Source organism: Acipenser ruthenus, chromosome 8 (genome assembly GCF_902713425.1).
Source record: "Acipenser ruthenus chromosome 8, fAciRut3.2 maternal haplotype, whole genome shotgun sequence".
Classification (NCBI taxonomy): Eukaryota; Metazoa; Chordata; class Actinopteri; order Acipenseriformes; family Acipenseridae; genus Acipenser; species Acipenser ruthenus.
The window spans coordinates 60489056-60511917 of record NC_081196.1 but is presented as its reverse complement, the minus strand read 5'-3'; positions in this window follow the sequence as shown (position 1 = coordinate 60511917).

The window sequence follows — 22862 nt, the reverse complement described above, 5'->3', positions numbered from 1 at the left end:
GAGGCTGTGGCGGTGCTGGCTCCCTCTGCTGTGGCGGCTGGGCTGGTGTGTGCCGTGCTCCCTTCAGCAGCATAAATAGAGGCTGCTGGGGAACACCAGCATCCTGCCCTTCTCCCCCCCAGAAAAATTCAGGGGGTTGAGCCTGTAACTCCTCCCCTTCTGGCTCTTGGGACTGCAGCTTGGGTCCTAAGGCTGTGGAAGCGCAGACTTCCACCTCTTGGGCTATGGACGCACCGACTCCCCCCTCTTTGGGCTGTGGACGCACCGACTCCTCCCTCTTGGGCTGTGGACGCACCGACTCCTCCCTCTTGGGCTGTGGACGCACCGACTCCCCCCTCTTGGGCGTAGGACGTTCGGGCTCCTCCCACTCGGGCGTAGGACGTTCGGGCTCCTCCCACTCGGGCGTAGGACGTTCGGGCTCCTCCCACTCGGGCGTAGGACGTTCGGGCTCCTCCCACTCGGGCGTAGGACGTTCGGGCTCCTCCCACTCGGGCGTAGGACGTTCGGGCTCCTCCCACTCGGGCGTAGGACGTTCGGGCTCCTCCCACTCGGGCGTAGGACGTTCGGGCTCCTCCCCAGGCTGTGGAGGCGAAACCAGCAGGCATTCTCCCTCTGCTGGTGGAGACGGTAGCGATGGCTCCTCTCCCTCTGATGCTGGAGACGGTAGCGATGGCTCCTCTCCCTCTGATGCTGGAGACGGCAGCGATGGCTCCTCTCCCTCTGATGCTGGAGACGGTAGCGATGGCTCCTCTCCCTCTGATGCTGGAGACGGTAGCGATGGCTCCTCTCCCTCTGATGCTGGAGACGGCAGCGATGGCTCCTCTCCCTCTGGCGCTGGAGACGGCAGCGATGGCTCCTCTCCCTCTGGCGCTGGAGACGGCAGCGATGGCTCCTCTCCCTCTGGCGCTGGAGACGGCAGCGATGGCTCCTCTCCCTCTGATGCTGGAGACGGCAGCGATGGCTCCTCTCCCTCTGGCGCTGGAGACGGCAGCGATGGCTCCTCTCCCTCTGGCGCTGGAGACGGCAGCGATGGCTCCTCTCCCTCTGGCGCTGGAGACGGCAGCGATGGCTCCTCTCCCTCTGGCGCTGGAGACGGCAGCGATGGCTCCTCTCCCTCTGGCGCTGGAGACGGCAGCGATGGCTCCTCTCCCTTTTGTGCTGGAGATGGCAGCAGCAGGGTCTCTCCCATATCCGCAGCCAGGTAGTTGAACACCATGGCTGCGATGTCTGGGAGGGAAGCTGGGTGGTGTTGTTGTTCCCAGGCCTCCCAGCGCTCCCCATCTCTTGCCCACAGGAGGTTGATCACTGCAGGGAGGGCTTCCTCATAATCCCTCCCCGGCTCCACCAGCCAGTCCCAGACTCCCTCAGAGGAGAGTGCATTCGTCCTCTTTGGAGGATGCAGGTCCTCCCTCACTGGACGCTCTGGCTCCTCTTTCTCCTGCCATGGAGGGGGTTGGTCGGGTGCTATGTGACCCACCTCCCCAACAGCGAAGCACCACTCCTCACCTTTCAAGCAGGTGGGGCAGACGTCCAGCATGGTTGAGCTACAGTGGGACCTGCGACCGGCCCCACGCTGCTGTAGCTGCTGCTTCCTCCGTCCGCTTCTTCCCATATTTTTTTTTTTTTTTTTTTTCCCCAAAAACACACAAAAACACTTTGAAAAAAAAACGAACAAAAAAACGAGCTTTTCTTTCCTGGTCCGGCTATTGGAGGCGTTTGTTTTGTCCCACGCAGGACACCATATGTGACAGTCTGGCTCGCAGTGGTGTGGTGGATGACGTCACGGACCAGGAAGTAACTGACTCCAAACAGTGGATGGGCGGGTGAAACTGAGTGCAAAAGCACTCAGCGTATTTAATAACAAACAAACAAAATATTTAAACAAAATACAAACAAAAGGGCACGAGGGCCAAACGAATAAATAAACAAACAAGTAAGTGCCGTGCTGGATAATCCAGCACGTATTAGCAATTGTTTTTTTAAATATTATTCCTTCTCTCCGCTCCCCGTACTCTCTACTCCAACACCCCCAACATCAAGTGCAGAGAGCTGCAGGTTTATATACTCTGGCCGAGGGATTAACTAGTTGGTAATTATCTTATTATCCCCCGGCCAGAGTCTGCACGCGTTTGGTAAGGATGCATGACTGTCAGCTATTTAAGTAATCAGTAGCTGATCAGCCATGCATCCTCACGGGGTTTTTAAATAATAATAAAAGACGCGGCGCTTTTACCCGCGCCGCAAACAAAAATACAAATAATAATAAATAGGGGCGGGACACTCCGCCACACTGAGGAAATCCTGAGCCAGGCACAGAGGAACCCTGTGAGCCACCAGCATCCTTTTCTTTTGCTCTCTTAGATTACCCTGGTTGTGTGCTGTGCCTAAAGACAATATTCCTAGCCCCAGCTGTAACAATTCTGGATTGAGCTAGAGTATAGTAGGTTGAGTAGCGAGGACGGCATGGAATCTTTAGAAAGGCTGGGGTTAAATACTGTGGATTCCTTAACTTAACAGAGACGTTTCTGGAATTCCTTACTGCACAGTGCTGTAAACTGATTCCTGACATATACATACGATTTACTAGCTGATTACATTACAATCTGACAGGTGTTCATTCATTCTCTGAAGCTAAAGTTACATAATAGGGGAAGGCTACTGTAGTCATTTTGAAGAGAATTAAACTTGTAGCAAATAGCATAGCATTCCTGTATGGGATCACTGAAGCTGATGTGAACAAAGTTACATTTTAGTAAAAGTCATATTTTTACATTTCTGACAAATCAATTTGATACACAAAATATTAACTGATGCAAATAGTGAATGATGCGATTTCAATTACGATCTTTGAGATGTCTTTCTTTCTTTATATTATAACTGAAAAACAATACTCCTATAAAAAATGTAACCAATTGATGTTCCCAATAGTTATTTCCAAAAATGCTGGAAAACACTATTTAATTTTTTTTAATAATGAGTGTTGCTGCTAATAAAAAACAATAATGGACAGCTCATTCTGTCAAGGTTTGTATGGTACAAAAAAATCAAGATGCATTACCTTTTGTTTAAAGATCTAGGGGTGTGCAGAGAACCCATTACTTGTACTTGGAAACCAATACTCACACTCAGATTTACTCAGGTGACGTTAATGGAAGTACTGGGAAAATCCCTTTTCAGAAACTGACTGCATAGTGTTTTAATGTTTATTTAACAATAACACATTTTCTTTATTGTTTTGAAGTCCTAATGTGTCATTTTAATTCTTGTTGAGCAAGACTATTTATTATGAAATTATATGGGATGCCTGAGATTGCATGGTTGAAGTAGCGCCCACTCAGCCCAAATTACAAAACTGCAAGAAGAATGTATTTATTATTATTATTTATTTACTAATTATTTTTGGGATTACTGTGATTGCGGGGGTGCTTGTGTACAGTACATAGTAAAGGACGATAAGATCAATCACAAATACAGCAAAGACATACTGTTTATGATTTGAGTGTTATTTGTGGTTTTCAGGTATTTATTGTGATGGAGAGGTGCTTGTGTACACAAAAGACAATAATATGCTTCAATATTAGGCTAATGGCTGCTTATTGAATCTGCTACCTCAAAAATGCACAAATACACATGTTTTCTCTGATAAAAAAAAACTTGTGGAAAATCCCCTTTTCCCTAGGAAATCCCCTTTTCAAAGTGAAAGCAATACACCTCTGTAAAGAGTTTGACTGTGAGCAGAACATTCCATCTGTCTAACCTCCTCACTCATGCGATACAGAAAGATGCTTAGTTCCACTGTGTCACATTGGTCCCTCCTCCTTACCCCCAGGATAGGCTTTTTCTCTAGACTTGAGATTGACAGTCCCCTTGCCCTATTGGAGCCATAAACTGATTCAATGACTCATATTCGTCTGGGTAGAGTGTGGGTGTGGCTATGCTAGTTACAAATACTTGTTTGTACCCATTACTCGGCACCCATTACGATGCTTTTTTTTTTTTTTTTTTGTATAGGCAAACGATCATTCAGTCATAAATTATAAATACCTAGTTTTGCTGAGTATGTTAATTAAGATATCCTATTTGTTTCATCATCATCAAATTCCAGCCAATGTCTTTATTTGTAAACGGTTCATTCTTCTTAAGCAGCTAAGTTAATATTTGGACGTGCTCCTAAGTGTCTTCGAACTTTCTTGCTGTGAACTATCCTATCCACCTTAAAGAAACTCTGTAATTAGGATTTCAAATGAAAGCATGAAAAGCAGCTGTCCATCTTAACATTTCAATGAAATCTCAGCTTGTTTTGAAGCCCGGCCAAGCCTGGAGATGCTTGGAAAGCTTCTGAGCCGAGCGGCTCACACAATATCAATCATGAACGCTAAAAGCACTGCTCAGGGTTGCAAATATCTGATAACGACTCTGTGCATAAAGCCTGGTTCACCCACTCCCCTGTTTCTGAACGCTAGAGAGGAGGGGGGGGGGGGGGTAATAAATAGACATTTCTTCCCGTTGAAAGTGCCGGCTGTCAGTCAGTCTGGCATGTGTTTCTGACAGCAGCTGCTTGGTGAGATAAATTGAATGGATCATTAAAGAGGTTTCTTCCAATTTCCCTATTTGACATCTCGCCGCGGAAGGGGTCTAGTCAAGATGAAAGTTTAGTTTACCCTGACAAGATAGCTTTTTCTTCAGACTATTAACCTGATCACTGGCCTGTGACAGATTGGAGTGAGATTGGAACGACAGGAGGGGGGGGCGACATCAGAAGTTCTTCAAGGTACCCACCTTTGGAGGAGATCTCTGTGTAACAGACAAACGCAAATGCATTTTCTTTTCTTTTTTACAGCCTTTTTACCACAACCAATTACATTATATTAAAGGCTACCCATTCTGATCCAAGAAGGCTGTTCATTGAGCCCTATATAACGGAAGTCTTAAAGCTGGCATTATCAAGGTCAAAGGGTGTCTTCCTGGTCACATTGTCTCATTTTTGTTGGGTTGTAAAACAGCTTGACCAATTGACTGCACCCTAATTTCATTGGAGAGTTCCTGATAAGTGACTCCCCTGGGCAAACAAGTGAATTTTCTTCTGATTAAAATGAAATTTGCACCTGGTATCCAGTCTGCTCAAAAGCAATTTAGATTTTATTTTCTACATTAGTGCAGTAACAGCTTCTGCAGAATATCACTGGCGTTGAACTCAATTTAGTAACTAACACTTTACTTTCAATATGCTGCCAACATTAATGCTGAGGACTATTTTGCACCTCAGTATGTTAATCGGTGACACTTATAGAGTCAACATACTGTAAAGTGATGCCAAAACAATTTCATACATTCATACAATTTCAACAATTTCATGCTAGAATTGACATTTTGTCTCGGGTTCATTTTTGTATTGACTTGTTAACTGACACAAAGACATTTATGACTTGTGACTGTTATTTACTTTTCCTATAATCCCCATACACCACAACCTCCATGAAAACATGTGTTTCTACCTAATGGGGCGACCAGTAACCAATGCATGGGTGAAGTATACCCACTCTGGCTCATCTGAGTGGCTGGCTGTTGGTCAAGGGATCAATAATAAGAACTAACTCCACGACGTGCCTGAGTTAAGAGACCCCCTTGCCCCCGAACCCAACCCGAGGTCTGGCCTGACTGGGGAGGGGTATAGGATTTGAACTTGTGATGACCCCTGAATGCAAATGGAGCACCACAGCAGCATTCCTTTGTAATGACAGTAACCACTGTGAAAACCAAATAAGGCAAGGTAACACTTTTAAATAAGGGCTGCAAATGCATTTACATTTTAAAGGGATTTTAGAGGAGTGACATCTGATTTGGTAGTTTTTCTAGTTCTGAAAATATGTTTCTGAATTAAAAAGGAGCCCCACCGAAGTAACAGTATAGTTGATGGCATTTCCGTTGCAGCTGAGGATGGTGTCTGTGTGACTGAGAAAGCATTTCTGTGATTAAAGCTGCAGGGCCTGTGTACCTTCTTCAAAATACTGTCTGTGTAGTAAATGCATTACATAATAAATGCAAGCAGGCCAAATGGATAGCACTTAATATAATATGTTCGTTTTTACTGCAGTAAATATATTGGCAAATAAGATCAACTGACACGAAATAAGGGCCTGCTTCTCAAACATAATATGAAATGCTGCTTTACTGGAAATCAGTAACTCACACACAGAGTCTGTCTTTGCAGCTACATGGCATTATGCTGATATCAAAGCCCTCCTGTTATTATAAAGCTATAGCCCATGATAATTTACTACTGCATTGGTAGAGGTCACTGACTTCACTGGCAATTCCAGCTTGTGTTGTCTAAATGAATGCGTGGAACTGAATTAGAAGGCCCCATCCCAGATGTATCTAGGTGCTGTCAGTCTTCCCATTATTGTAACCCTGGTCCCAGGGGTGCAATGTCAGGTCTTATATTTTCCAGGCAAATTACACCAATATCTTTATAGCAGTATAGCCCAAAGGCCTTTTTGCTTTCAGCCTTGTTATTGATATAATGGGTCCTATTAAACACAGCTGGAAATACTGGTTCATGATTTGACATGTGTTTGCTAGCACAGTAAGGAAAGCATTATTATCACAGGTTCACATAACTTTTAACTTTAGGTTCTCATGTGAGTACCAGCAAAAATTGTTGGTACACACCAAAATTAGGGGTCATCAGCCAAGTCGCTGTCTAGCGCCACCTCCTCCTCCGCCGACAGTTCAAACAATTGAGATGTCAATGATCAGAGGTGCAAATTTGGAGCTAGGTTCTAGCACCAGGGTACCTCATATAGCACGAGCGACATTAAATTCTGTCTCCAGTAGATATGTTTGATGTATTCTTATTATTATTCTTATTATATTATTATTATTATTCAACCATAGATGATGACAGTTTCTCATTGGGTCTGGACTACTCACATGAACCCCCCACACTCATCCACATACACAGGACAGAAGGTTTGTGTCGTGTGGGAAGTTATAAGGGGGGGCTTGATTAGGGCGGTATTTAATAATTTAGCATCAGTAGGCTCACTGTTTTGAAAGTTTAGCACCAATTATGAAAACGATTTGCACCCTTGTCGAGGATGCTGGGTTAAGGAGCAGAGGTTTCAGTAGTTATCTTACACATATGATATGCATCAGGGCAGAAGGGCATGAGGCTGATAGTCAGGATTAATATTTGTTTCTTAAAATGTTGACATGCAAAAACCCATGCTCACAAGCAGCACTGCTTAAACCTTTAAGGACAAACGTTTTTCAGTGGGACGCTCCCCCCCCCCCCCCCCCCCCCCCTTTACTCCGACCCCAGGAACCCCCCTCAGATATGTCCCCTCCTAAAGGAATGAAGAAAACAGCAGCAGCACTAAACAGTTCACTGTTAACACTTTTGCTACCCTTTCCAGTTAATCTGCATTTACCATTATTTACAAGTGCATTCTCTCTCAATCCTGCCGTCATATCTTCAGCTGTGGTTCTGTACACAGTGGGGAAGTATCCACAAACCCCAGATCCAAGCAGCGTGGAGCAGATGTTTATGTATCACTAAGGAACAAGCGTGTGCAGTACAGATGCTATCTCGTAATATTGTCTTTTGGCACAGTACTTGCCTTCACACACACACACACACACACACACACACACACACACACACACACACATTCCGAGATTTGGTTTTGTTTTTAATTTGCTGTTGAAACTACCTGATTACACCGCAGTTATTTTTGGAGTTAGTCAAATTCACAAATTTCCTTCTAATGTGAACAAGAAAGTATCGAGCTAGGCTATGAAAGAACCCTGCTTACAGTAATTGTTTAGTTTTGTTCTGCATTTTATTGCATACACTGCGTGTTTACGTACTTTGCCAGTGCTGACAACTACGATAGTGGTTTTTCAAGTGACATTATTTATTTATTTTTTAGCACAGCATAAAACAGGGAAGAAAAAACATTAAAAAATGTTTTTGTCAATACAGTATGTTCTTCTCTTTACAGTATTGCTTAACTAGAATCTAAAATTTTGCCCATGCATTTTTAGCCTGATTAACAAAATCACAAATGACTGAGCAAATTGTTAATCCTTCGAATTTAAGACGCCCTCAAATTTAAGATGCAGACCAAATTTCCCACCCACAATTTGAGGGAAAAAATAGAACATCAAATAAATATGCATTTACAAAGATACAGTATCAATTGCACATATGGAGGCAGTTTGCAGCCGTCTGCTATCACTCAGAGCATTACAGTTATGTGCTGCTTCTCATTTCCAGTCGTGATTACTCACACCTGTTTTTCTTCCAATTTGTGAACTGTGGTATTGCTTGGCGTGTCGAAAAATACGGGGGTCTGATCAGCATTTCCGATCTGTCCAAGCTGGTATTGTTTGTTAGAAACGCTAAAATTATAAAAGCTTCTCTTTGAATTCATCAGGAAGCTCATGACACTTCTTTCAAAATGGCTGCCTATATGTCATTCGAGATCGGGCAGTAACGTTTTTGGTTCGTCTTTTCTCGGCAGTCAGTCATATGAACATAATTTAGATATTTTATTTAACATCATGTAATCAAAGAAACTACAAAATGATATTGCAAAAGTCTACCAGAAGCCATAATAGTAGTGGAGTATTTCATGTTAGATTTTGTCAGTTGTTTGTTAAATATATGGAAAACTACAAAGAGGCATTAAATTCAATATGTTAATGTAACATTATTCAGCAGGTTTCATGCGACTTTATGAAGCAAAATGAGTTAATTCTATATGGGGATGCTAAACTTGTGGCCATAGCTGTAAGGAACAGAGCTAATGTTCAGGATAGAAGATTGTAAGAACCACTTTTACACTGTTGGCAGTTCAGTTGAGTGCAGTCATGCAGCCTGTACAGTACACAGCTCAGCACAGTTTTCTTAAACCCCAGCATTCCAGCTGTCCCAGCGTTCATTCAGGAAGCTGAGTGTAACACTACACCTCAAGCTGCAAGCTCACACTGTTTTAGACAGGGCTATACAGTATCACACAGGCTGTAAAAAGATACAGTTGATATATACCCCGTTTTATACATTTGAATATGAGTTTGTCTTCAGGATGAACCCATTGAAACGCCTCTGTACTCTGTACTTTTTAAGAGTGTAAGTGGGTGAAAAATATCAGGAAAGAAAAGTCTGGCCTGAACTAAATTCATGTTGCGAGTAAATTTAAATGACAGCACAGAGAGCAGGGTTTCAATTACAGATTCATTTTAACCTTGTTTTCTTACCCTGACACGCGCATTTTAACCCACTGTATTTATATATCAAGAATATTTCTATATATAGTTTGATTAATCAAAAATGTACATTTCCTTTAGCAAAGATTTGCATACCCAATCCTCTTTAACTGTTTCATTACACCGTGTAACACATTTTTTATTTTTTTTTGGTTCCTGGGTAGTAAGTGTTATTTCCTAATAGCTTATGCCTCAAAAGTATAGAAAATGGCTATTATTCCCCACAAACTTTGCTTTTGTGACCAGGACAGTGATATTTTGAAATTTACCTATTTTCCAGAACATTCCAGATAGATTCAGTGCTGAGTAAATCTCAGCGAGAATCTCTTACACATTAGTCGTGGGTGAAATAAATTTATTTTTGTAGGATGGTACAGAGGGGAAAAGAGAGCCATGAAGTTCGCTATCCCAAGAATTTGGCGGGAACCCACTGACCACTCAAGCAACTGCTACTTCTGCATGGTGGACCCTTCCAAGCGGACCGAGTTCTCTGTGGGGAGGGACCTTCCGGGGGTCCACTGGTGGACCCCCGGAAGGTGCTGATGCCACCACTGCACATCAAATTGGGCCTTATGAAACAATTTGTCAGAGCTCTAGATAAGGAGTCGGCAGCCTTCAAGTACCTTCAAGACTTCTTCCCTAAGCTGTCTGAGACAAAGGTCAAAGCCGGTGTCTTCGTCGGACCACAGATAAAGAAGATCCTGGAGTGCAATGAATTCCCCAAGAAGCTCACTAGTAGGGAGATAGCGGCTTGGAACAGCTTTGTTGCAGTGGTTCGGGGCTTCCTGGGCAATCACAAGGCCGAAAACTATGTGGAGCTGGTTGAGACTCTGGTGAAGAACTATGGCACAATGGGCTGTAGGATGTCCCTCAAAGTCCATATCCTTGATGCTCATCTTGATAAATTCAAGGAGAACATGGGAGCGTACTCGGAGGAGCAAGGCAAGCGCTTCCACCAGGATATACTGGACTTTGAACGCCGCTACCAAGGACAGTATAACGAGAACATGATGGGAGACTACATTTGGGGGCTGATTCGTGAAAGTGATTTACAGTATAATCGTAAATCTCGAAAAACTACTCACTTCTAAATCTTTTGTAGTCATTTTTGTATTACTTTAGTATAAATACATGTTAATTTGGATTCATATGTTGTTTTTTTCTGACTTTATGTGAACGAAAAGACACAAATTCGCCCATTTTCTCATTGGAAATAGGTAAATTTCAAAATATCACTGTCCTGGTCACAAAAGCAAAGTTTGTGGGGAATAATAGCCATTTTCTATACTTTTGAGGCATAAGCAATTAGGAAATAGCACTTACTACCCAGGAACAAAAATTGTGTTACATAGATTATTGTATGTATCTAAGTGTTTATATATTCCCTTGTGCGTGTGTATTTTCATAATAAACTCATACAAACATGCAATCTGGTAAAGGGCATAACCATACAGAAGTTATTGAAACATTAAAGCTATATTAATACATGTCGGTTTCTTTTTGAAAGCATTGTGGGTTCTGTATACACGTGACCAGTCTGCTGCTGCAGTGACCAGTCACTTACAATTAACATTTTAACCCAGTGTTTTGGTTATTATCATTGAAAGACTTGACACACAGCAGATTTCTGCATTCAATATAACAAGTTCTCTGACCCGTAACTGCATCGTGCCACAGACCAGTTCAGCACTGAGAAGCACCGTCCAGATCCCCCAATCACTGACAGACCTAGTAATGAAGTGACTCAGACATTGTGGACTTCTTTGCCATTTCAAATTCAGAATCACTATTTGATATTGTGTGTGAAGCTTTTCTTTAGCAAAATTATATTTTCATTCATTTTGTTGTTTAATTATGTTGTCTTATTAGATTCAATAAGTTAAGCAATTTGCAGGTCTGTCCTCCTTGGTATGCATTTCAAAATTTTAAAAAAAGTTTTGTGGCTGTAAATGGTTTGTAATATCGAATTAATGCATATAAATGGATTGTAATCTGGTATTAATGCTTTTATTTTGGATTGGGCTGTCATGGGCTGTGAACAAGAAAGACATCTACTTTAAAACTGATTTGATTGGATTACCATAACCATGAACAGGCAGCCACTAAAATCAACAGAAAGTAAGTGTATGTCTTTCATTTTTAAATTTGACATTTTCTAATATCAGCTTAAACACATCTGGTAGGTGCCAGTTACATAGTTATTGATATAACACAAACAGCAGAATAACGATTCTAAAAGGTTCATAATAGAACATTTTAATACATTTACAGAGTCTAAAATAAAATGGACACGTAAATAACAAAAATAAATGTGTTCTCTATTTTTACGATATAAATTGATTTCCAAGTTATTTTTTATGAATGGTAAAACATATATAATTTTTACTGAAAGCTGTTTCAGTTTCATTTAAATTGAACCATAAAAGAATGTGTTTGAGTTTATTTTAGACTGTTAGTTAAATTATCTGGAGCCTGCATGTATAAAACATGCATTATTTAAAATATTAGTAACAGTTTATTTACATTGCTTTCTTCTTTGGTTTCAACAGCAATTTGGAAACATTGAGCACATTAAAATTTATTTGAGCTGATTGTTTTAGGCTTGCTCTCAAAAAAGTAGATCAACTGTCTTGTGTGTGTGTGTGTGTGTGTGAAATTCAGTTTAGAAACCTTGTGTGTCTAGGGGGAGGCTGCAACTGTAAATTCTCTCATTAATATTCCTGAAAACCACTTAATTCACGACAAGATAAACTCAATTTTAGACGGCCAGATTTTCTAATTCAGTGCCGCACTTTTCAGATGCATTTGCTGCAGATCACCATCCAATCAGCATGCAATTCAAAATTCAAATTTCTTGTTTTGTATTATTATTATTATTATTATTAAAATATTTATATAAAGAAATATAGAACCTGTATATGAAATATATATATTTTCCAAAACCCATTTGATAAATGGTTTTGCTCCGTAATATCTACCAATAGTTTACTTCAAAGATAATTTTGCGTAACATGAACACAAAGGTATTATATTTTGAAAACTGATATTGTATTTGCTGGATCTTTATTTATGTAAATAATAAAACTAATTACTATGGGTTGGAATTAAAGTAAATTTAAAATAAATTGTATCAGATGTACAGATGTATATGGTGATTAATATATATATATATATTATATATATATATATATATATATATATATATATATATATATATATATATATATATATATATATAATACAGTGAATTCATACTTGTTAATATATAGTGGTGGTATATTTTAATGAAGTACGAAATATCATTCGTATGAGCAGATATGTGTCACAGTATTTTCAGTGTAATACATTTGTTTTCAATATTTCCTTAATCTGCCATGATTTTACACAAACTGTAGTACTACTAAAAGAAAATCACTAACAAATATTTAACATATCAAGACACTGAAAAAGGCTTCTCTTAATTTATCTAGTTATGAGTGGTTTCATACAGTATGAATAATCTGAACTACACTGTATTTAAAATGGATTCAAAACATTAATTCTGATACACACAAAAGCACAGACTACTAGGCTTTTTTAAATAAAAATTATATATATATATATATATATATATATATATATATATATATATATATATATATATATATATATATATATTTTTTTTTTTTTTTAACTAATAATTTTTAAAAAAGTCCAGTTGGATTTGGTCAACAATACTAAAAAGGCCATTTTAGCTATGATATTACATTTGCAAGTACAAATCAGTACTGTATTTGTGCATGCAGTATAAAAGTGCAATGGTTTTAATATGTTTGTAATTTGAAAATCTTGTTGTTAATAAGCAGTCATATTGCATGTGCACGCTGGTTTCTCAGGATATGAGTCATGCTATCTAAAAGGTTTGAATTCATATATTGCTAAACTAATGCAGCATGTTACTGTGCATTCAGACTATTAATAAAAGTAGATCACCATTTTATATAGTGACACATGTATAAACAATAATTCAATACAAATATGCCCAGTGAACTTGTCTCAAGGGTTCCCCAGTGCATGTTGGTCAGTTAATTACTGACAGTGCAAATGGATGTATTTGGGTCAGAAAGCTGATAACAAGCTCAGGAAGTGTATATATATATATATATATATATATATATATATATATATATATATATATATATATATATATATTTATTATTATTAAATAATTGCATTCATTGAACGGTCCTTTCAAAGTTCACGCAGCTTTTCCGTATCTCAGTGTTCACTCTATACCTCTGTCTTAATCTCCTCTCTGAGCTGAAGCCTGTCTAAGCAGTAGCTCAAGATGGATCCTGTTTGCTGTGAAGCCATGCTGTGTGTCGTGTTTATTTCTTGTACATGTACAGCTCTGGCCAAAAGCTTTGCTTCACCTTTGCTTACATTATTTTTTTTTAACATAATTTCGATATTTCATTTAATAATAGTAGTACAGTATTTCATGTTAGATTTTTGTCAGTTGTTTATTAAGTATATGGAAAACTACAAAGCGGTATATAATTCAAAATGTTAACGTAACATTATTCAGTTTCATTTGACTTTAAAAAGCAGAATGAGTTAATTCTATAGGGTGATGCAAAACGTTTGTAGAATAGCTGTAGAACTTTAAGGGACACATTTTTTAAGTGCAAAGACAAAAGGTAATGTTCTGAGAGTGATTAAACTATTATAACACTAGTGTGAAATGCTTTATTTGCAGTTACTGCAGGAGTGTTGTTATTGCTGTTTTATGCATCTAAAATAGTTTATTCCTGGAATGTACAAGCTTGTTTATAACTTTTTTAGGAGGCAGATCTCTTACAGGCACACAGCTACTGTGTAGCTTGAATATGTGATTTAAAAACCCTTTCATTCATTTTTTTTTTCTTTACCATACAGTATGTGCAATTTTCAAGACAGAAGGTGTTAAATTATCACATTCTGAAAATACTTTTATCAATAGCAGCAAATCTTAACATATTCAAACTTTAACAAAACAAAAGATTAAGAATTTTTCTGAAGCTCCAAATGTCTAATTTGTTAAGGTTACATTAAAGTGAATGTTAGGATTGTGTGTTTTATATACAGCAGCCTCGGAGTTTAAGCTTTTTTTAAATGAAGCTAGAAACGAGGATTTGCTTTAGTAATTTGTCTGAGGGATGCTGAAAGCTAGTAGACTATAAAAAGCTGAAACGTTGACCTAGTTTTTGTGGCGTCATTGGTTTATTAAGGTCTAAACAAGTAGATATCAACCGGAAATCTGTTGCAGAACAGAATAAAAATTAAATAAAAACTAAAGAAAATCCTCAAGCTGCCAAAATAATAAAAGAAAAATGTATGGTATAAGCCCAGAACAGGAAATTTTAGTCATTTTGTAATTCTGCTTGTGGGAAACTTTCTACTGACCTTTTATTTTTTCTTAGCAGTTTTTTTTTTTTTTTTTTTTTTTTTAAACATAGTAAATATTCTCAATCAGAACATGAATGTAAGAATGGTAATACAGTAACTCCAGAAATTCACTAAATGCAGCATTTAGCATTTTATTAATAAAAAGGGTAGAACCGCATGACACTTTTCTAAATTCATCTGACGCTAGCTTGTGAGTAAGTAGAGTAGTTCTGAAGCACAAACCACTGCCAGCAAGCATCATTTCAGTGAGATTGCTTGCTAATCAGGAGCAGGGCCCTATTAGTTTGAAAGCTTTGCGAATGCAGTTGCGTGAGGAAAGAAGTTTGGAAATTCGTGTTGTTCGTGCAGCAGAGGACGCGTGCAGCAGAAGCTGATCTCTCCTCGACCAAGGTTCCCGTATGTGGGATAACAGCCTCTCCTTGCATGATCAGAACACAAAGCGAGAGCATGACAGATACTCCCAGAATACCCAGCCTTTAAATATGCAGGAGCTGTACGCACGCAGAAGCAAGTAAGGTAAATGTATAAATTATATTAAATAAAATAAATCAAAAAGGTAGCGGACATCACCTACACCAGGCAACAAACTTTATAACATGCTAAATTGTGTTTCCAGACATTGCACACGTGCCAACTAAATGAAAACTACTACAAAAAAAATAAAAAATCTTAGATTTAACTCATGCAAATTATAGCTGCTATGAAATAAACATTTATGTGGCTTTTCTCTGATATAAGGTAACAGATACACTGCACTTGCAGTGATTAAAGGAATAACGCGGTGTACAGAAGAGCACTTCACTTTCCATTAGCAGATTTTTATTCAAGCTTTCTTTTTTTTGTCAGCTGCAGTGTACAGTAACATTCTCACCTCACTGTTTTTTGTTATAAAAGCAATTAGGAAATGAAAAATCATATCTGCCAGATTATTTCACAAACTGTAAAATAATCCATTGGCAAAAATACATCATTAAAAGTAGCTTTGCCTTGGGAGGATTTTGTTTGTGTTGTTGTTGTTGTTGTTGTTGTTGTTTGTTAACTAAGCTTCACTAATAATTTTCGAAGGTAAAACTTTACCAGGTCATCCAGGGTTTTTTTTTTTTTTTTTTTTTTAAACAAATAATTTGAAACTATAAATTGGGATGGAGATAAAAATTGAAAAATTAAGCATTCCAACTCCTAAAACATGAACTCATTGCCATAAATACTGTGCAACAGTAATTATACTTCATATACAACATATAGGTTTCTATAGCAACACAGCTGGCCCATTGGAACATGTACAGTATATACTCCAAACTGTACACATTTATTTTTATTTCTGTTTTTCATGCTACCAAATATAGAAATGGCTTCCTTTGGAACTGTACAGGTACAATAAAAACCTTTAAACATACATCATTCTCTAAGAGAATGCAAGAACCACTGCTGGTGTCAGTCATTTGGTAAAAGAGGAGTATGTTTCTGGTTTATACCTATGAACGCATCAAAAACCTTTCACCTAGCTTTTCTGTTAACTCCATCCAGCCCTGTTTCGTGCTTTCCAGAGCAATGCTGGGATAAGACAGAGCTATTTCTCTAGGCCTCCTTAAACTGCTCATAGCAGTGTGACTAATTTGACCATGCAAGCCATAGCACAATATTAGGAACCAAAAAAGAATCTTTCATTCAGCCCAAGCCAGAGAGAGAGAGAGAGAGAGAGAGAGAGAGAGAGAGAGATGAAAAAAAACATTGAATCCCTTATACTTTCATGCTGGAAGTGAGGACAGGGCATTAAAGATACAGTATAGAGCAAAAACAAAAAAATGAAAGCATTTTAAAATATCCTAATATGTGAAATACGTCAGAAAGAAAGGAGTCCCTTTCTCATGTACATTTAAAGTGGTTCATTCCTGGGGGGAAACAAATGGTAGTTTAAACACTTAGCATGCCAGTCTTTATTTACAAACTAGAAAAGGGGGATTTAAAGATAATCCTTCAAAGAGACATATGTTAAGTTCTTAACGTATCTATACATTACTGTCATTCTATTTTTAGTCAGTGCAGGTTGCAAAATATTTGTTTGATACAAAGGCCATGAATAATTGCTGCATTATTTAATAATGCAGTAAACCTGAGAGACTCTCCAAAACAAGCAAACAGTTCTGAATGCTTTGCCTGGCTATCTTGACAACCAAACTGACAAAAGAATCCCTTTGCAGTGCGCATTTAAAAATTCCACATTATTGTCATTTTTCTGCAGGGGGTTATGGGATTGTATTCATGAGGTTGATATTTGAACCAGTTGGTCCCATGCTCTATTAATAAATTCAATAAGTGAACCTTTTCGTTTCTTGTTACCGTTGTGAATTTCTAGACCGGGGATCTGCATCATTTTGTAATTCAAGTAATTCACCAGCCTCTGTTAAGGGGGCACAAATGAAAGAAACTCAAGCTTACATACTGTGCGTTTCCCTTAATGCCTTTATCTGTGTTATCAGGCAGGCTTGCACAGTACTTCTCCACGTTTGCTTTGAATTTAGATTTTTCAGACCAGTATACTCAATGCACTTTCAAGTTATTTCTCAAATAACAGGGTTTCAGTTGTGTAATAATCAGCTAAAGGAAGAACACTCAGCAATCTGACTGGTTGGTAAGCCTGCAACTTGATTTAATAGAAATGACCCGTGATTTTCAAAGTGCCTATATTCACCAACATATATATGTTAGGGTAAAAGTAAATGTCGTCATTTTTCCAAGCAAAACTGTAAATGTCCGAAATAAACATGATAATCACAAGAATAATGAAGTGACTTAGGCTAATGATCGAATGTCTGGCTTTCGTGTATCAGGAGGCTGTGTGGTCCAGTGGTTAGAGAAAAGGACTTGTAACCAGGAGGTCCCCGGTTCAAATCCCACCTCAACCACTGACTCATTTTGTGACCCTGAGCAAGTCACTTAACCTCCTTGTGCTCTGTCTTTCGGATGAGACGTAGTTGTAAGTGACTCTGCAACTGATGCATAGTTCACACACCCTAGTCTCTGTAACTCGCCTTGGATAAAAGTGTCTGCTAAATAAACAAATAATAATTGTTTGTAAGGCTTCAGGTGTCCTGTGTAAGTCCAAGTGCTACAAAATACTGCAGTGAGTGAGTCAATATATCTATTAACTGCCTGTCTTTGTGGCATAACCAGAGTTACATTTTTGGTAGAAAAAATGCAGGTCCTAAATGATTTCATTTGCATTTAACAGAATGTTATTTTTCATCAAACTACTAAGTATTTGGAGTACAATATTATTCAACACCATTGTGAATTGTTTTATACACAAATTTACCAGAATATTGTTCTACATAAGTGGATCACAGTACCATGTTGAGCTACTTTAAATTCCTCAATTGTGCATTACTGCAAGCTCATGAATAATTATTTTATTAATGGAAAATGTGTATGCAGAAATAAATATATTCTTTGACATTAATGATTATTTTGTTAATTGGTCATTTATATGCAGGAATAAATACATTCTTCGATGATATACCTGCATTTACCAATAAGCTTTGGTAAATCATAAGATTAACTGGTAAATGTTTGAAAAGCAATCTATTTCTTCATAACTGGACATTTGCCACCTTATCTGGTAAATGTTGACATTTACCAGTAAAACTTAAGATTGACCAGATTCAGACTTTCACCGTAACATATATATGTATTAGAGCCCTCTGCTGCTCAGACTAAAATGGATACAATTTGTCAGAACTCGATCTACATTATGAATGTGGGGAAATCCTACAGATGCACAACAGCAATGTAGTGGGAATGACTGCTTAAGAAAGCCCCTCCCTACTGCACCTGGGAGCTCACAGCGAGTCAATGCATCTCGGGGCTCTTGTAGATATCCACTGACATCATTAACACACAGTTAGACACACTGCTGGGGCAGCTTGAATTCTTATAAAAGCTGATAAGAAGCTGCTGGTCGTAAATAAAGTTCATGCACAGGAACTAAACCCAGATTACAGACTCAGTCTGCCATGAGGGAGACGTGAGTCTTTACTGGGAAAGATAGCTAGCTGTAGGAATAGTTCAGATTACAGACTCAGTCTGCCATGAGGGAGACGTGAGTCCTTTACTATGAAAGAGAGCTAGCTGTAGGAATAGTGAGCACAGAAAGAAATACAAGAAAAAAATAGGGGCTTCAAATGCTGATGAAGTGATAATTGGCCTTGTATAATTGTGCATAGATTATAACATTTAAAAACTTTTGATGAAACTTTTTTTTATATTATACATTAAAAATACAATAAAACTTTATTGCCTAATTGTAAAAAAAAAACAAAAAAAAAAAAAAACATATTGTCAAGTTGTGGCACTAGCCACACAAGTGTTTAAATAAACACTCCCTTTAGTTAAAATGCCTGGCCAGGTAACTTCTTAATTATGGTATCTATTTAATTAAGGATTCCCCTTTAAGAAGGCTGAACTCCCATGAGCCTTTGTTCTTTTTTAAACAGGTAGAGGGGGATGGGAGGCAGGTTTTTTGGTGTTCTGGGTTCCTCCATTTTGTGGATGGCAGTGTGGTTTGTGTGTAGGTACTGAATGGGTTCCAGTTTTTTGTTCAGGATTTTATTTACAAGAAAATTATGTTAAATAAGAACTATACTACCTTGGAGCATCTCTTGGACAACTGGTTGCTGTTGGACTGCCACTGGAACTACAGAATAAGCATCAACAAACAAACAAACAAACAGTCGGGTGAGATCATTCTGGGTTTTTTTTCCATTTTTTGCATTTTTGATTTGGATTTGTTTCTTTTTTGCTCGGTTGGATTACTTGGATTATTTTTTGGACTTGATTTGTTCGGGACATTGTTTTGCATGCCTTACCCTCTACTATTTGTGTGTTTGTCTTAAATCATTTACGATTCACTTGTGTATAGTTTACTGGTGTGCGTGGCATTAAATTTGTTAATCGAGGACCCTCATTTTTTCTATTTTATTCGCTGTCGGCTGAAGCTTTTAGTTTCAAACCGTTACAGAATTGGTGGCCCGTACGAGGACAACTTAAATAGGCATATTGGAATTACCACCACACCTGTGTTCGGTATACTTGAAATCCCATCATATTTTTATAAAATGGAGGGTCCAGATGGCATCACCACAAGTCCTCAGGACAGTAGTAGGGGTATGTTAGTGGATCTAGACTTCACAGCTGATCCATTTATTACACACAGAGCCACTGTAAATGAAGTAACCCAGTTGTTGAGTGGTTTATATGTGAGTGAACCTGAGATTGATGCAGAGGTTGAGAATGATGATAATGATGTGTATGTGACTCAGTCTGAGTTAGTAAAAATTAATGATGTTCTAAATAAACGCATTACAGAGTTAGAGACTGATTTTACTTCCTTTCAACAAAGTAGCATTAACAGAGAGGAAGGTTTGAGGAAACACCTTGAACAAATGTATAAAGAGCTTGAAAAGTTAGTTTCCACAACCACCTTAGAAAGGGCTGTGTTTGATTGTTTCCAGCGTCAGGACATTCGATGGCAGAATCAGCTAAGTAAAGTTTCAAGAAAGACTAGTACGCCTAAAATAAGATTTCAATCTTCAGTCCCTGGTCTGGATCTCAGTCCTGATTTTGAAGGCTCATTTGCAGGCTTGTCTATGGCCCCCATGGTGACACAGAAAGTGGACAGGGCTGTAGTTTCAAGTAAACTTCCAATTAAAATTAATTTTCCTGAATTTGGGGAAGGTGAAGGTAAATTAGATGCTGTAAATTACCTTGATCAATGTGATGAGTTTTTAGCATTGAGACCCATGGAAAATAATGGCTACCTTGTCTGCAGTTTTAAAAGGACCTGCTAAAAGTTGGTGGATTGCTGAGCGACAACATATCCATACCTGGGTCCACTTTAAACCTGCTTTTCTTAAAGCTTTCCTGCCAACTGACTACTTGACCGAGGTTGAAGACCGCCTAAGACAGCATGTCCAGTTGCCAGCTGAATGTATACGTGATTATGCTTATGACTACCGCGCGCTGAGTGTGCGCTGGAGACCAGACATAGAGGAACCCAACCTGGTTAGGAGGATTTTAAACAATGCCAACCCTAAGCTTGCTGGGAGTCTTCGTGGGACAGTGAAAACTGTGGCTGAGCTGGTCAGAGTTGGAACCATGGTGGAGAGGGACCTGTCTAGTATAAAGGAGTACTGGGCTAAGTTCAATGTACAAACTCCCGGAGAAAAGAAGACCATGAAAGCCCCCACCAAAAGAAACGCTGAGGTCAGTGTGGTTCAGGTTAAAAGACCCAACCCGGTGAAGATTACAAGACCCAACCTGGTGAAGATTACAGTGCGAGGAGAGCGGAGCCCAGCTCTATTCGACACTGGCAGTACCTACACTTTGATGCAAAGCCAGATGTGGGAAAAGATTAAAAGACTAAATGAACATTTGATCCCATGTGATGAGCTAGCTTTTACACTGGCTGACGGACAGTCTTACAGATCTCTGGGAAGAGTGACAGTTACTTTCGAGTTTCATGGGGAGTTTTGGTCATTAAACATCTTTGTCATGGCTAATCAATATCTGGCATTTCCTTTGGTCTTAGGGCTAGATTTCATGGAGAAAGTACAGCCGCAGCTGGATTTTGCCCACAGGCAGTATGGAGAGAAATGCCAAGATAAATATCATTTTTATCCCTTTTTAGAAAAATCTGAGTGGGAATCGGCTTGGCGTGGTGGAGACCTGGGAGACCCTAGGGTGAATGTGTATTTTGCAATTCAGAGCAAGCTAAGCACAAAACCTGCTGAATTCAAAGGGAAAGAAATTGGTGAAGTCCAGAGAAGAGATTCTAAATCTTTATCTTCACAGTTGATTTCACAGCTTGCTGAGGTGCAACATCTTCTGGACCAGTGGCCAACTGTTTGTTCCCCACACCTAAGAATGACGACTGTCACCCGACACTCCATTTACACAATCAATGAAGTACCAGTGAGAAGTCGGACTTACAGAGTATCACCCTTGAAGCGCTCCATCATCCAGCAACATCTTGAAGAGATGATTAAGGATGGGATTATTGAACCATCCTCTTCAGCCTGGTCTTCTCCGGTGGTCTTGGTGGAGAAACGTGGAGGATCATATAGGTTTTGTGTTGATTATCGTCAACTTAATAAGACCCATTTTGATGCCTTCCCAATGCCTCGGGTTCATGAGATCTTGGAGTCTCTCCAGGATGCCTCCGTGTTCAGCACTCTTGGCTTAAAATCAGGATATTGGCAGGTGGCGATGGATCCGGAAAGCATTCAGAAGACAGCATTTATTACTCCTTTTGGTCTCTATCACTTTAAAGCGATGCCCTTTGGGCTGAAGAATTCCGCTGCAACTTTCCAGCGCTTGATGCAGCAGGTGCTTGGTGATTTGAATGGACAGTGTTGCTTCGTATATATAGATGACATCATCATCTACTCCTCCAGCAAAGCTCAACACTACAAAGATCTTTCTCTTGTCCTTGATTGTCTTCACAGTGCCAATCTCACCCTCAATCTGAAGAAGTGCCACTTCCTCAAAGACTCTCTCAACTTCCTTGGACACGTCGTTTCAGGGGAAGGGGTCTCTCCTGATCCTGGAAAAATCAAGTCAATTCGGGACTATTCTGTGCCGTCCAATCTGAAGGAAGTTCAGAGGTTTCTAGGACTTGTGGGATGGTATCATAAGTTCATCCCACATGTTGCTGACCTTTCTGTTCCTTTGAACAACTTAAAAAAGAAGGGTGTATCATGGGAGTGGATTGAAGCCTGTCAGGACAGTTTCAATGCCCTTAGGAAAGCTCTGTTAACACCACCAGTGTTAGCTCAGCCCAACATGGCTCTACTCTTCAGGGTGAGCACGGATGCCAGTGAGGTAGGGCTTGGAGCAGTGCTTTCTCAGCAAAATGGAGAGGAAGAAAGAGTAATTGCCGATGCTTCCCGGAACCTCCATGCAGCTGAGAGTAATTACTCTGCCTCATAGAAAGAGTGTTTGGCCATTGTGTGGGCGGCGGAGAAATGGAGGCAGTATCTAGAAGGCCAGCAGTTTGAGGTCGTCACTGATCACGCTGCTTTAACTTGGGCATTTAATACCCCCAAGATGTCATCTAGACTAACCAGATGGACCTTGAGACTCCAGCAATTTTCCTTTACAGTTCA